The sequence below is a fragment of the Dermacentor albipictus genome, unplaced genomic scaffold, assembly GCF_038994185.2.
Source record: "Dermacentor albipictus isolate Rhodes 1998 colony unplaced genomic scaffold, USDA_Dalb.pri_finalv2 scaffold_34, whole genome shotgun sequence".
In the NCBI taxonomy this organism is placed as follows: domain Eukaryota; kingdom Metazoa; phylum Arthropoda; class Arachnida; order Ixodida; family Ixodidae; genus Dermacentor; species Dermacentor albipictus.
The window spans coordinates 762821-777712 of NW_027225588.1; the positions used below are offsets into that span (position 1 = coordinate 762821).

The 14892-nt window shown below is 43.6% G+C and overlaps 1 long non-coding RNA gene across 1 annotated transcript; it reads left to right on the plus strand.

Moving 5' to 3' along the window:
- Nucleotides 1-47: 47 nt before the first annotated feature.
- Nucleotides 48-12634, plus strand: LOC135921215 (uncharacterized). Its single transcript, XR_010570492.2, has 3 exons — nt 48-368; nt 7687-7799; nt 12187-12634. It is a non-coding gene; the product is annotated as an uncharacterized lncRNA (long non-coding RNA).
- Nucleotides 12635-14892: the final 2258 nt, after the last annotated feature.

A 14892-nucleotide genomic window follows, 5' to 3' on the forward strand; every position in this document is an offset into this window, starting at 1 on the left:
GTTTAGGTTGTACCACCTCGTTGATTTCGTGTACTTTTGTACTCATCGACGCGAAGTGAGCGTCCGGAGTGAAGGCGACGCGATTATGCGTGAGAAAGAAGGGCACCAGCGGCCTACGACATCGGTGTTTCTTTGTGACAGTGTGTTTACTACGCCTACGACGGCCGTCATTCGTGGCGAAGGAGAAAACATCTTCCATTCGGCCTGAACAGTGATGAAGTGGACGTTTTGTTTTTCGGCGGAATGCATCGTCAACACGGTCCATCCACTACGTAAACGAAACGGCGTGCCCAGAGTACAGATCATGACAGCGCTGCGCCTTCAAACCGAGGGCCTTTTGCAAGGCGCATGAACTGCTCATATAAAAGGTACGTACGTAGCCACGGTCAGCGTCGCGTTTTTTATGGTGCGTCATTGTGGTAGTAATTTTCGCGTAATTTATTTAAAGGACAGCGCAAGGTGTGTTGGATGCGAGTGTAGTATATGTACTCCAGGCGTATATGGGCACCGAATGTGAAAAAGAAAAAAAATGAATGTTTCATTGTTCACGTGACCTCAACTAGAGTTGTAGAGAATTAAGTACTGCTACGCGTCAGTATTCGGCGCAGGCAGGGAAATAATACTTTGGTTTGACTAATTGGTTCTTTCTGTTACCAAAGATGGGCGCAGACTTATATCGGTGTCACACGGCCACTTTCGAGCACGATTGAGCGCGTTCTGGGTCGAAATTTTCGACCGCGATTGGCTCCCGTCCACCGATTGTGCAACGATGCCAAACGCGTCCAGAAATTCGATTTCAGTCAGGATCGATCGCGGCCAAAAGTGTGCAGTGTGACAACCGTATTAAATGTCGCTTGTGTACTTTCACTCAATTGTTATTATTTATTTATTTTTTGTCGGAGGTCCCGTGGTAGGTAATGGCGCAGGCAGCTTGCAATGCTTGTGGTTTCATGACCAGAACTAATGCAAAACAAAAGAACCACGACCATCCCGGCTATGTACTTATCAATCGCTTTAAGTTGTGCTCGTTTGTTATAGAAGCTGTCGTGCTGTTGCGGATGAATGCGTGGTTGCGCTATTTGTTTATAAATTTATCTTTTTGTATAAATAAGCACACCGAGCCTAATCAATTTTTTTCTCCTCCTTGTACTCGTTTCTTGGTTTCACGCAGGCGTGCTTATTATTACTACTATTTGTTTTCTTGTTGTGTGACTGAACCGTGCCTAAGGCGTCCTGTCAGTTGTCAACAGTATTTCTGAAATGAATTGCACTTAGCGTCCTACGGTTATTGTACGCTTCACTACCTTATTTTAATGTCTAGTTATAAAGTGTATGGTTATTGTAACTATCTTGGCCTTTATATATGTATTTATTAAGCTGGTAAATGCTTAATTGTATTTGCAGTTTTGAGAGGTTCTTTTATTGAGTCGTCAATCTCGAATAGTATTAATGGTGGGTTGTTTTCTTGTGCCCATGCTGTTGCAGTCAGCATGAAGCAATTGCATGGGAACCGACTGGCTGTCTTGGGCCTACACGTTGCTGAAAAGACAGTGAAGACGTCTGAGCCGACAGGTATACTTTTTTCATCGCAATTGGCCTACATATTTTTTTCACCGGTGGATGAAGACCTCCGCCAGTGAGCTCCAATTACCCCTGTCTTGCGCTAGCCGATTCGAAGTGAAGCCTGCAAAATTATTTGACTTCATCATAGTTTACTTCTCTACCGTCCTTGACTACCCTTCTCTTCCCTTGGCATCCATTCTATAACTCGAATGTGCCACCGGTTATCTGCCCTATGCATTACATGGTTGAAGAAGGTATTTGGGCTAGTTGGTGCTCATTGCAGACTTGAGACATCAATAACTAGCGTGAAAAAGACAACATCAAGAAGCACATAAGGAAAAACTCTAGACTTCAACTGAAATTTTTGCTACACAGAAACATGGAATGCACAGAATGTCGACGGACAGAAACAACACAGGAGCTATCGGAACAAATTTATGAACAGGTTAATTTCACTTAAGAACATTCTTGGTAAGAGCCAGAGACGGGTGCTTACACACCTATTCCCCACTTTTTTGATGCAAAGTGGTTCGTATATTTCCCTATGTACCTGCTTCTGTAGCTGCCTGAGCACACGATTGCTTTGAAACTGCTCGGTGCATGAGCACGTATGGCGATGATTGGCCATGTGGCCACCAGCCACCAAGGCACTCAAAGCTGCCCTATGTTTCCTCAAGCCAAACAGGTCGGTGTTTAAACGACCGCTTGGGGGAACAAAGATAGGGCAGCTGTCATGGCTGGTGGCCATCTGGCCAATCATTGCTGTAAGTGCTCATGCACTGAGCAGTTTCAAAGCACTCATCTGCCCAGGCGGCTCTAGATGCAGGTCGACATGAAAATGTTCGAAGCACTTTGCATCGAAAAGCGGGTGATAGGTGTGTAAGCACCCTTTCCCTGGCTCTCGCCAAAAAAGATTGTTCGTATCTCGAAATGAACCTGCCCATCGATTTGCTCCGATACCTCCTGTGTCAGGCAGGGAAAAGGAAAGATAAATGTTGCTTCCATGCGTTGAGGTCGCATCCCCTGAATCCTATGTTTCTGTGTAGCCAAAACTTCAGTTGAAGCCTAGAGTTCTGTCCTGTGTGCTTCTAGCTGTCGTCCGTTGTCTTTTTCGCGCTAGGTAATGATGTCTCACGTCTGCACTACATGGCCTGACCAGCTCCCTTTTTTTACTCTTTATGTCAGCTAGGATATCAGCTCCTTCATCTACTTTCTGAACCACGCTGCTGTCTTCCTGTTTCTGCTGCCATAAGGATAGGAGTGGACATGACAAATGAAACTGAATGTCATATAGACAGAGGAGCAGTGAGACTTCCTGTGCTTTACCTTTTGCTGTTGTACATAATAGTTGAAATTGCACCAACACATCTTTTCCACCTTGTGATTTTCCCATAGCTGTGGCAAATATATATATAGGCTTTAAGAAACTAGAAATGCAGTTTGCCTAAGAAAGAGAATACTCTTGCTCCTAAAGGTAATGTGTATGATGCTCTGACTCCTTTGATGCATGTGCCTTGAGAGGTGTTGACGTTGTTCTTCATTTCTTTCTCAGTAAGCTTTACTTGATGGGTCTGACTTTGTATAAAGAAATAAGTTCTAAAGAAACCATAATACCTAACAGGCAGAATTGTCGAGGTTGAAAGTCAAGTTTTCTTTCATGACATATTTTTTTTCAGGCTGTACTAGTTGATCCATGATGTTCGACGGACAGCGCAGACTTGTACAAGGGACGTCAAAAGTGGCGAGAAATGGAACAAATGCTATCGCCTCTTTCTCCATCCTTTGTCGAGTTCACATTGTCTAACGTCATCGACCAATACCAACTAACCCGTTTGCGTACCTGTACTAGTTGAGCCATTTATACTATGGTACTCTAAACCAAATGTGATAAATTCAAAATTGGTGCCTTTTCTATCTTTGTACAAATACCTGTTTCATAAAATAGTTTAAAGTGTTATGGTTGATGTCATGTTTCGACACCACCATAACCTCATAAAATATCTTCATGGATGCAAAAGGTGCCTCTTGTGCAAGTTCCGTTCTAGCCTGACACGGAAAACAAACCTGGCAGAAGGTAGAGCACATGCTCTTTTGTAAACAAAACGCATGATTGCATTTTCTTGGCAGTTATTGCAATGTTTTCTGATGTTTATCTGCATGAACATTAATTATCTCAGCTGCTAAAGACACATCACTAGACACTGTGAGCAGAAAAAAGTGATTGTGCAGTACTGTTGAAGTCATGCAACATTATGTTTAAGCAAACTGGCAGGGATGCTAGCTGTTAAAAAGAAAAAGCTGACTTCTAGAAAAATTTGCACTCCTAAATCTGGAATTGAAATTCACTATGCTTATAAGCTACAAAAGATTTCCAAGATGATCAGACTAGTTACACTGGCCATTTGCTGATTCAATAAGGTTCACTGAAACTTGTTTTTAAATTCACACTGTTTTTATGCAGGGTGATGATTTTCAGTCTTGTGGAATTTTTAAATATAGTCCTGTTGCATATAGCATAATTCTAGTCCTTGAGCAGGAATATTTAAACACGCAGATATATCTAGCACAAGAAATCGAAACATATTAAACTAATTAAAAAAATTTATTATCTTTCGAATGAATTACATTATAGCTACTATAACCGAAAAGAAAGGGGCTTAACCAAGAAACCCGATGTTTATTAATCATATCCTAAGCAGCCAGCAAACGCTGACACCAAGGACAAGCTAGGGTAAATTACTTGTGATTAACAAATGAAATAAAGAAATGATAAATTAATGGACATGAAAGTGGATGAAAAAACAGCTTGCTGCAGGTGGGGAACGAACCCACATCTTTGCATTACGCGTTAGATGCTTTACCAATTGAGCTACTGCGGGCGCCGTTTCCCCATCACTTTCTTGGGTATTTATGCTTCCTAGTAGAACGCTGGGAGTGTTTGCCAGCGCCACCACATATCTGAGGCACATATTGTAATTTACGAATCATAGCCAGTGAGATTACAAGGTGTATCTACTTGGAATTGATTTCCAGAATGGCGTCAGTTTGGAGATATGCACCATCAAACTTGCCGGAAAAATGCACTGTTGTTCCACTTAATTTTTTAACAAAATGTACTTTTATGCACTGAGGCACAAAAGTGGGTTGTGCACTGATGCACAACCCACTACTTTACCAGTAGTACTGAAAACATTTTGGCTCTTTATCATTAATGCACTGATGTTTAAGCTGTAGAATGTCACTTGCCCCATCTTCCTATCTCTTCACATTCCAAAGTAATCGAGCAATGCATGGCATCCAGTGGTGATGTCCGGTTGAAACAGTGGGCTGTAATTGAATTTCTCACTGCGGATGGTTCTGCGCCCTTCAACATTCATTGCCATCTGAAAGCAGTTTACGGGGATGCCTGTGTTGAAGTCAGCACTGTGGGTAGGTGGGCAAGTACTGAGAAACATCAAAATCCAGCCGCATCAAATGCCCAGGATCAGCACCGAACTGGACAGCCCACAATGGCTTCTTATGAGGATCATCAACATCAGGCAGACGAGTTGAATCGGGTCAATTGTAGGATCAAGCAACACCAGATTGCAGCAACACTCGCTATTTCCATTGGTTCAGTGAACCACATAATTAAAAACCTCCTGGGTTACAAGAATTGAACTTGTTGGCTGTGCTTCGACTTTTTCATGTCAGTCGTCAGTTACCGTGACACCCAACAAGCGCAAGTCTTGTAACGCAGGTCTTTAATGATGTGGTTCACTGAGGCAATGGAAATGGCGAGTGTTGCAATCTGGTGTTGCTTGATCCTGCGATTGCACCGAGTCAACTCATCTGCTGATGTTCATGACCCTCATCAGAAGCCATTGTGGGCCATCCATTTCGGTGCTGATCCGGGAGATTTGATGTGGTAGGATTTTGGTCTTTCACAGTCCTTGCCCACCTCTGCACAGTGCTGACGTCAACACAGGCATTCCTGTAAACTGCAGTCAAATGGCCATGAATGTTGATATGCGCACAACCTTCCACAGTCAGAAATTCAATTACAGCCTGTTGTTTCAACTGGACGTCACCACTGGATGCCATGAATTGCTCGATTACTCTGGAACGAGAAGAGATAGGAAGGTGAGGCAAGTGACATTCGATAGCTTAAGCATAAGTGCATCAATGATAAAAAGTTCAAAATGTTTGCTGTAATATTGGCAAAGTAGTGGGCTTGGAGGCAATAATTTCTGAATTGCCCTCATATAGTTGTGTAGCCTGTCTCTCCTACATTCATGATGTGGCAGATTAAATGCCTTATTCTTTCGAAATAACGATTTCCTGGAAGTAAGCACTATCTGTGCTTGTTTTCTTTAACCTGCTCTTCATGTGATCTTGAAATATTAAAATGAATGATGCCGGGAAGCGCTGCTAGTCATGTTTCGTGTACTTTTCCTGACATTAAATTGCAACAAATCATTTTGCAGGTAAAAAAGAAGCAGATGGCTACAGTGGACATTACAGTAGAACATTGGAATGGAGCTACAAAAAGGCATCATCATCCTCGCCTGTGCCCTGGAACTTTGGTTTGAATGAGACTGTTCTTCAATGTAGAATGGCCGCAAGACTTGTCACCACAAGGCATAGTGCAAGCTCAAAATATTGTACAGGAGGCTAGAATAAATGACCCTCCATGCAGTCACTCTGTATCTGTGATAAATGGGACCATTTCACGCAGAACACTCACAAGTGATAATGTGTTTTCTCTCAAAGTTGCTATGCAGTGCGTTTGTAAACACATTACCTATTGTATGCACACCATACATAACATTTCTGTGTGCTAGCCTAACTGTAGACTTAGAAACAAACAATGAAGTGCATATGTACCCGCTTCCACATGCCGTACTTCAAGGGCTATTATATTGCTCATTACACCCGATAGGTGAAGGGGTAATATATTCCTGATCACACCCTTACACCCCATGGGTCGAAGGGTAATATGTTGTTCAAAACACCCTCAAGGGATAGGGTGTTATTGGAATATAGAATAACCATCATAAGGGTGTAATTCCCTATAAAACCCAGCTTTTCCAAGGGTGCTAGGGGGTTAGTTATAGACACCGAAAAAAACCCTTAGGGGTGTAAATTATTTTACAGTGTAGCCTATGGGCACCGAATGTGAAAAAGAAAAAAAATGAATGTTTCATTGTTCACGTGACCTTAACTAGAGTTGTAGAGAATTAAGTACTGCTACGCGTCAGTATTCGGCGCAGGCAGGGAAATAATACTTTGGTTTGACTAATTGGTTCTTTCTGTTACCAAAGATGGGCGCAGACTTATATCGGTGTCACACGGCCACTTTCGAGCACGATTGAGCGCGTTCTGGGTCGAAATTTTCGACCGCGATTGGCTCCCGTCCACCGATTGTGCAACGATGCCAAACGCGTCCAGAAATTCGATTTCAGTCAGGATCGATCGCGGCCAAAAGTGTGCAGTGTGACAACCGTATTAAATGTCGCTTGTGTACTTTCACTCAATTGTTATTATTTATTTATTTTTTGTCGGAGGTCCCGTGGTAGGTAATGGCGCAGGCAGCTTGCAATGCTTGTGGTTTCATGACCAGAACTAATGCAAAACAAAAGAACCACGACCATCCCGGCTATGTACTTATCAATCGCTTTAAGTTGTGCTCGTTTGTTATAGAAGCTGTCGTGCTGTTGCGGATGAATGCGTGGTTGCGCTATTTGTTTATAAATTTATCTTTTTGTATAAATAAGCACACCGAGCCTAATCAATTTTTTTCTCCTCCTTGTACTCGTTTCTTGGTTTCACGCAGGCGTGCTTATTATTACTACTATTTGTTTTCTTGTTGTGTGACTGAACCGTGCCTAAGGCGTCCTGTCAGTTGTCAACAGTATTTCTGAAATGAATTGCACTTAGCGTCCTACGGTTATTGTACGCTTCACTACCTTATTTTAATGTCTAGTTATAAAGTGTATGGTTATTGTAACTATCTTGGCCTTTATATATGTATTTATTAAGCTGGTAAATGCTTAATTGTATTTGCAGTTTTGAGAGGTTCTTTTATTGAGTCGTCAATCTCGAATAGTATTAATGGTGGGTTGTTTTCTTGTGCCCATGCAGTTGCAGTCAGCATGAAGCAATTGCAGTCAGCATGAAGCAATTGCATGGGAACCGACTGGCTGTCTTGGGCCTACACGTTGCTGAAAAGACAGTGAAGACGTCTGACCCGACAGGTATACATTTTCATCACAATTGGCCTACATATTTTTTTCACCGGAGGATGAAGACCTCCCCAGTGAGCTCCAATTACCCCTGTCTTGCGCTAGCTGATTCGAAGTGAAGCCTGCAAGATTTTTTGACTTCATCGTAGTCTACTTCTCTACCGTCCTTGACTACCCTTCTCTTCTCTTGGCATCCATTCTGTAACTCGAATGTGCCACCGGTTATCTGCCCTATGCATTACATGGTTGAAGAAGGCACTTGGGCTAGTTGGTGCTCATTGCAGACTTGAGACATCAATAACTAGCGTGAAAAAGACAACATCAAGAAGCACATAAGAAAGAAGTCTAGACTTCAACTGAAATTTTTGCTACACAGAAATATGGAATGCACAGAATGTCGACGGACAGAAACAACACAGGAGCTATCGGAACAAATTTATGAACAGGTTAATTTCACTTACGAACATTCTTGGTAAGAGCCAGAGATGGGTGCTTACACACCTATTCCCCACTTTTTTGATGCAAAGTGGTTCGTATATTTCCCTATGTACCTGCTTCTGGAGCTGCCTGAGCACACGATTGCTTTGAAACTGCTCGGTGCATGAGCACGTATGACGATGATTGGCCATGTGGCCACCAGCCACCAAGGCACTCAAAGCTGCCCTATGTGTCCTCAAGCCAAACAGGTCGGTGTTTAAACGACCGCTTGGGGGAACAAGGATAGGGCAGCTGTCATGGCTGGTGGCCATCTGGCCAATCATTGCTGTAAGTGCTCATGCACTGAGCAGTTTCAAAGCACTCATCTGCCCACGCGGCTCTAGATGCAGGTTGACATGCACTTTGCATCGAAAAGCGGGTGATAAGTGTGTAAGCACCCCTTCCCTTGCTCTCGCCAAAAAAGAGTGTTCGTATCTCGAAATGAACCTGCCCATCGATTGGCTCCAATACCTCCTGTGTCAGGCAGGGAAAAGGAAAGATAAATGTTGCTTCCATGCGTTGAGGTCGCATCCCCTGAATCCTATGTTTCTGTGTAGCCAAAATTTCAGTTGAAGCCTAGAGTTCTGTACTGTGTGCTTCTAGCTGTCGTCCGTTGTCTTTTTCGCGCTAGTTAATGATGTCTCACGTCTGCACTACATGGCCTGACCAGCTCCCTTTTTTTACTCTTTATGTCAGCTAGGATATCAGCACCTTCATCTACTTTCTGAACCACGCTGCTGTCTTCCTGTTTCTGCTGCCATCAGGATAGGAGTGGACATGACAAATGAAACTGAATGTCATTTAGACAGAGGAGCAGCGAGACTTCCTGTGCTTTACCTTTTGCTGTTGTACATAATAGTTGAAATTGCACCAACACATCTTTTCCACCTTGTGATTTTCCCATAGCTGTGGCAAATAAATATATAGGCTTTAAGAAACTAGAAATGCAGAAAGAGAATACTCTTGCACCTGAAGGTAATGTGTATGATGCTCTGACTCCTTTGATGCATGTACCTTCAGAGGTGTTGACATTGTTCTTCATTTCTTTCTCAGTAAGCTTTACTTGATGGGTCTGACTTTGTATAAAGAAATAAGTTCTAAAGAAACCATAATAGCTAACAGGCAGAATTGTCGAGGTTGAAAGTCAAGTTTTCTTTCGTGACATATCTTTTTCAGGCTGTACTAGTTGATCCATGATGTTCGACAGACAGCACAGACTTGTACAAGGGACGTCAAAAGTGGCGAGAAATGGAACAAATGCTATCGCCTCTTTCTCCATCCTTTGTCGAGTTCACATTGTCTAACCTCATCGACCAATACCAACTAGCCTGTTTGCGTACCTGTACTAGTTGAGCCATTTATACTATGGTACTCTAAACCAAATGTGATAAATTCAAAATTGGTGCCTTTTCTATCTTTGTACAAATACCTGTTTCATAAAATAGTTTAAAGTGTTATGGTTGATGTCATGTTTCGACACCACCATAACCTCATAAAATATCTTCATGGATGCAAAAGGTGCCTCTTGTGCAAGTTCCGTTCCAGCCTGACACAGAAAACAAACCTGGCAGAAGGTAGAGCACATGCTCTTTTGTAAACAAAACGCATGATTGCATTTTCTTGGCAGTTATTGCAATGTTTTCTGATGTTTATCTGCATGAACATTAATTATCTCAGCTGCTAAAGACACATCACTAGACACTGTGAGCAGAAAAAAGTGATTGTGCAGTACTGTTGAAGTCATGCAACATTATGTTTAAGCAAACTGGCAGGGATGCTAGCTGTTAAAAAGAAAAAGCTGACTTCTAGAAAAATTTGCACTCCTAAATGTGGAATTGAAATTCACTATGCTTATAAGCTACAAAAGATTTCCAGGATGATCAGACTAGTTACACTGGCCATTTGCTGATTCAGTAAGGTTCACTGAAGCTTGTTTTTAAATTCACACTGTTTTTATGCAGGGTGATGATTTTCAGTCTTGTGGAATTTTTAAATATAGTCCTGTTGCATATAGCATAATTCTAGTCCTTGAGCAGGAATATTCAAACACGCAGATATATCTAGCACAAGAAATCGAAACATATTAAACTAATTTAAAAAATTATCTTTCAAATGAATTACATTATAGCTAATATAACCGAAAAGAAAGGGGCTTAACCAAGAAACCCGATGTTTATTAATCATATCCTAAGAAGCCAGCAAACACTGACACCAAGGACAAGTTAGAGTAAATTACTTGTGATTAACAAATGAAATAAAGAAATGATAAATTAATGGAAATGAAAGTGGATGAAAAAACAGCTTGCTGCAGGTGGGGAACGAACCCACGTCTTTGCATTACGCGTTAGATGCTTTACCAATTGAGCTACCGCGGGCGCCGTTTCCCCATCACTTTCTTCGGTATTTATGCTTCCCAGTAGAACGCTGGGAGTGTTTGCCAGCGCCACCACATATCTGGGGCACATATTGTAATTTACGAATCATAGCCAGTGAGATTACAAGGTGTATCTACTTGGAATTGATTTCCAGAATGGCGTCAGTTTGGAGATAGGCACCATCAAACTTGCCGGAAAAATGCACTGAGGCACAAAAGTGGGTTGTGCACTGATGCACAACCCACTACTTTACCACTAGTACTGAAAACATTTTGGCTCTTTATCATTAATGCACTGATGTTTAAGCTATAGAATGTCACTTGCCCCATCTTCCTATCTCTTCACGTTCCAAAGTAATCGAGCAACGCATGGCATCCAGTGGTGATGTCCGGTTGAAACAGTGGGCTGTAATTGAATTTCTCACTGCGGATGGTTCTGCGCCCTTCAACATTCATTGCCATTTGAAAGCAGTTTACGGGGATGCCTGTGTTGAAATCAGCACTGTGCGTAGGTGGGCAAGTACTGAGAAACATCAAAATCCAGCCGCATCAAATGTCCAGGATCAGCACCGAACTGGACAGCCCACAATGGCTTCTTATGAGGATCATCAACATCAGGCAGACGAGTTGAATCGGGTCAATCGTAGGATCAAGCAACACCAGATTGCAGCAACACTCGCTATTTCCATTGGTTCAGTGAACCACATAATTAAAAACCTCCTGGGTTACAAGAATCGAACTTGTTGGCTATGCTTCGACTTTCTCATGTCAGTCGTCAGTTACCGTGACACCCTACAAGCGCAAGTCTTCTTGTAACGCAGGTCTTTAATGATGTGGTTCACTGAGGCAATGGAAATGGCGAGTGTTGCAATCTGGTGTTGCTTGATTCTGCGATTGCACCGAGTCAACTCATCTGCTGATGTTCATGACCCTCATCAGAAGCCATTGTGGGCCATCCATTTCGGTGCTGATCCGGGAGATTTGATGTGGTAGGATTTTGGTCTTTCACAGTCCTTGCCCACCTCTGCACAGTGCTGACGTCAACACAGGCATTCCTGTAAACTGCAGTCAAATGGCCATGAATGTTGATATGCGCACAACCTTTCCCAGTCAGAAATTCAATTACAGCCTGTTGTTTCAACTGGACGTCACCACTGGATGCCATGAATTGCTCGATTACTCTGGAACGAGAAGAGATAGGAAGGCGAGGCAAGTGACATTCGATATCATAAGCATAAGTGCATCAATGATAAAAAGTTCAAAATGTTTGCTGTAATATTGGCAAAGTAGTGGACTTGGAGGCAATAATTTCTGAATTGCCCTCATATAGTTGTGTAGCCTGTCTCTCCTACATTCATGATGTGGCAGATTAAATGCCTTATTCTTTCGAAATAACGATTTCCTGGAAGTAAGCACTATCTGTGCTTGTTTTCTTTAACCTGCTCTTCATGTGATCTTGAAATATTAAAGTGAATGATGCAGGGAAGCGCTGCTAGTCATGTTTCGTGTACTTTTCCTGACATTAAATTGCAACAAATCATTTTGCAGGTAGAAAAGAAGCAGATGGCTACAGTGATCAATGAAGAAATGTCTTCATCTATGATGGCTCGCCTTAGGACATTGGAATGGAGCTACAAAAAGGCATCATCATCCTCGCCTGTGCCCTGGAACTTTGGTTTGAATGAGACTGTTCTTCAATGTAGAACGGCCGCAAGACTTGTCACCACAAGGCATAGTGCAAGCTCAAAATATTGTACAGGAGGCTAGAATAAATGACCCTCCATGCAGTCACTCTGTATCTGTGATAAATGGGACCATTTCACGCAGAACACTCACAAGTGATAATGTGTTTTCTCTCAAAGTTGCTATGCAGTGCGTTTGTAAACACATTACCTATTGTATGCACACCATACATAACATTTCTGTGTGCTAGCCTAACTGTAGACTTAGAAACAAACAATGAAGTGCATATGTACCCGCTTCCACATGCCGTACTTCAAGGGCTATTATATTGCTCATTACAGCCGATAGGTGAAGGGGTAATATATTCCTGATCACACCCTTACACCCCATGGGTCGAAGGGTAATATGTTGTTCAAAACACCCTCAAGGGATAGGGTGTTATTGGAATATAGAATAACCATCATAAGGGTGTAATTCCCTATAAAACCCAGCTTTTTCAAGGATGCTAGGGGGTTAGTTATAGACACCGAAAAAAACCCTTAGGGGTGTAAATTATTTTACAGTGTAGTGTGCTGTACACGTTGAGAATGAAAATGTTAAAATTAATTGTTCTGTTGGGTACGATCTCTATTATCTAGGCCTCGGGGCCCGCTTTGTACGCGGGGACCTCGTGCTCAGTGAACGAGATCTTTTTCTGATTAAGGTAGCGATGCTCTGCCCTTTTCTCTCCTGTATGCTATCGTGCGGTACCGCGAGAGTGAAATTTCTGCTGTACATAGCGTTTCCTGTAACAATATAACTTGCGGTTTGTCCGCAATAGACCTGATAAGCTTTCCCAATGGGGCCTTGCGCGTCTGGAAACTTGCGCAGTTCCACTGCCAGATTTTCAGATTGTTGCTATTTGCGTTCGCCATTATGTCTACTGAGAATGATCAATTAGCCCTTTAGCCCTACTTTCGGGGTTCGTGCTCGCCTGATTCTCCACTGTCGACACCGTAAGCCTGCCTTTGGCTTGGACCTTGGGTCTCTCTAGTTGAGTTAATCTCGTCTCCATGCCGGACAGCATTTCCATCATGCGTCCTAGGGTCTTTTCTATGACAGCTAGCTTGCCTCTGCTGTTTATTTTGGCCAGAGGATCGGCGGCAGCAGCTGCGGCTTCGCTCGGCTTGGCCATCTCATCCTCCTCTTCTGTCTCGCTCAACGGTTCAGGGTTAGGAGCTTTACGCTTGTATTTGCCAGCAAGCGGGCCTAGAGCTTTAATTTTATCCTCATCGCGGTTCGAGATTTGCCCTCTAATGCTATGTAAGGCCTCCTTAAGTTCTGCAAGTTCGCGCCTGAGCTGTTGATTTTCCGTCTCAAGTGATTGGATTCGGGGATCATTCACTTGCTCTGACTGTGCCTCACCACTTGCTCCTTCGGCCGTCGTAGTCTTCCTTCCCATCGACGGCGCTGTGCCGGAGCTCTTGACTTTGTCGGCCCACGTGGCCCGCTTCGTGAGCTGGAAGCGAGACCGGGACCGGGATCTTGATCTGGATGCGCTGGTTTTCCCGCCTTTGCCTGAGTCGGTTCGCCTCCTGGAGCGAAAGCGCCCCCTCGATTGTGAGCAGGCTCGCGGGTGGAGCCACCATGTGCTGCCGCAGGTGTCGCCGAGCTCTGTGCGTAGGAGATATGATGTCTTCGCCGCTGTCCATCTGTACTCTTCACTCCATTTGTCGTCGCCTTCGACGCCGACGCCTAAAGATATATGGGATCTGGTAGCGTTGTTTGCATGTCCTATCCCCGATGATATGGGGGCCGCCGCATGCTTCTCATTTGGGTGTGCATTGGTGTTCTTCCTCTTGCGACTCTGAAGACTTCATTTTCCCACAGCCATGGCACTTGTTCTTTTCCTCTTCGCTACTGGGGCACACATCGGCTATGTGACCCACATGACCACACGCATAGCATACATCCACCTGCCGTTTGTACAGAAAGCATGGAACAAGGGCGGCTCCACACATGACCGTGTTGGGCACTCGCATGCCGTCAAAGAGTACAACAACTACTTGCGTGTTCTTAATTCTTCTGACTTCTAATGCCGTAGGGATTCTTGGGTTCAGAATCATCCTCCAAAGGGCTGCTTCGTCAAATGAAGGGTCGATGTTTCTTACTACACCTTTGCACGTGTCATCAGGCGCAGAAATGTAGGCTGACACCTCAAAGGCGACGAGTTTAGTGTGTATATTGCTGATTTTGGCATATGCCCTTGCGTTTTGATCGTCAATGGAAGAGATAACCAAGATGTTCTGCATCTTGTTTGGGCACACGGTGTCCTCGGCAGACTGCTGTTCCGTCAAGGCCGCCGCCATGGCCAGGGCTTGGGCGAGGAGCATGATATCCGTTTTGGAAACGTCGAGGCCTCCCTTGGTGCGCACGATGATGTTGATTTGGTCCTTGGGCAATTTAGGTAGCCTCGAGGCTGCCGTTACCTGCTTCATGAACCTTTTGGCCGGCGAGTTGGCCGTGCGGCTGCCAGACGGCATATTCTTGGTGACACGTTGCCCGCTATATGACGGCGTACTTGTTGGTTGT